Raw genomic sequence first — 1,851 nt, forward strand, 5'->3', positions numbered from 1 at the left:
TCATCTCATGAGAAATTCAAATTCTCATCTCATGAGAAATTCAAATTCTCATCTCATGAGAAATTCAAATTATCATCTCATGAGAATTTCAAATTCTCATCTCATGAGAAATTAAAATTCTCATCTCATGAGAAATTCAAATTGTCATGAGTAATTCAATATCTCATCTCGTGAGAAATTCAAATTCTCATCTGATGAGAAATTCAAATTCTCATCTCATGAGAATTTCAAATTCTCATCTCATGAGAATTTCAAATTCAAATTCTCATCTCATGAGAAAATCAAATTGTCATCTCATAAGAAATTCAAATTCTCATCTCATGAGTAATTGAAATTCTCATTTCATGAGAAATTAAAATTCTCATCTCATGAAAAATTCAAATTCAAATTGAAATTCAAATTCACCAAAAAAAAAACAAAAAAAAAAACGAAAAAGATTAAAAATTAATTGCCCTAAACAAAAATTAACTGCCTACCAAAAAAACAAAGAAAGAACGAAGATTAATTGTCAAAAAAATAACAAGAAAGAATCAAGAAGAAACGAAAAATAATTGAATGAAAATTAATTGCCGGAACGAAGACTAATTTCCAACCTTAAACCCGTGTTACAAAGAAAGAAAAAATATTAAATAACAAAATTAATTGTCCCATGAAAGAACAAAGATCAATTGTCAATTACCAACCGTAATCCTGTGATTCAATTTGAACAAAGAGTAACATACTTAAAACTTTCCCATCATCTCTCAAGATATATATAGAGTATGGTTAAAAAATCTTCAAATTCGTGTAATTTAGATTAGCAACATGTTCAAATTAAATTGAATTAAAACTAATAAACTTTATTTATAAGTCAGAATAAATCTTATTACTTTATATCAAACCATTTGAGTTAAGAAGAAAAATTTTTTACTTTAAAATTAGTCGGATTAAACTATTTATTTTTAACACAATCTCTAAAAATTAAATTAACTCATTTAACATATCTATATGATTAATTTATTCATATTAGTATGCATTCAATGAAGTATTTACATTATATATGAATTTCTTACATGTTTTTTAATTCTTATAATTTTGTAATTTTCATATACAATTTACCAAGAAAACATAAATATTTTAACATTTTTTCCAATTAGACATAAGATATATTTAATGAAACATCTTATGAAAATACAAGAATAGTGATACCATAATACTATAGTTATATGAGCTGATAATTAACCACTTAAAGTAGTTGTATATTTAAATATAATTGTTATAATTATTTTTTTTAATATCAAGATTATTTGAATAATGTCATGTCTATTATTTATTTTAATATTTTCACACTCTTAANCATGTAAATATAGTAGTAAATTGATCTAACACAATACTTTTCTTAATTCTACATTATATAATATGAAATCCCTTATCAATAAATAACTGTATTATATTTGTATGAATGGCCTATTTTAATTTGTCTAATATTTTACCTGATTTTATCACTTAAGATATATTCAACTATTGAGTTAAATATATATTTAACCATAAAGATATTAAATTGATAAACGACAATGTAGAATTAAAAATATTGGTTATGTGTCGTATCTGAGTTTGGTGAATGTATATTTAATTCGAAGGTATTTTTGACCTAAAGGAAGTCTTTGCCAACTGTCAACATTTTTTTTTATTTATTCTTTTCTTTATTCTGTGGGGGGAAAGCCAATTAGAAAACAATCACATGCTGTAAAAGTAGACTGGAAATATCCACAAAATTTTGTTATATTAGGTTATAAAATAATTTTTTAACAATTATATTATTAGTATATCATAATATTAGTTATTAAAATATAGAAGTGTACGCTTTTTTCT

This window comes from Vigna radiata, chromosome 1 (genome assembly GCF_000741045.1).
Source record: "Vigna radiata var. radiata cultivar VC1973A chromosome 1, Vradiata_ver6, whole genome shotgun sequence".
Lineage (NCBI taxonomy): Eukaryota > Viridiplantae > Streptophyta > Magnoliopsida > Fabales > Fabaceae > Vigna > Vigna radiata.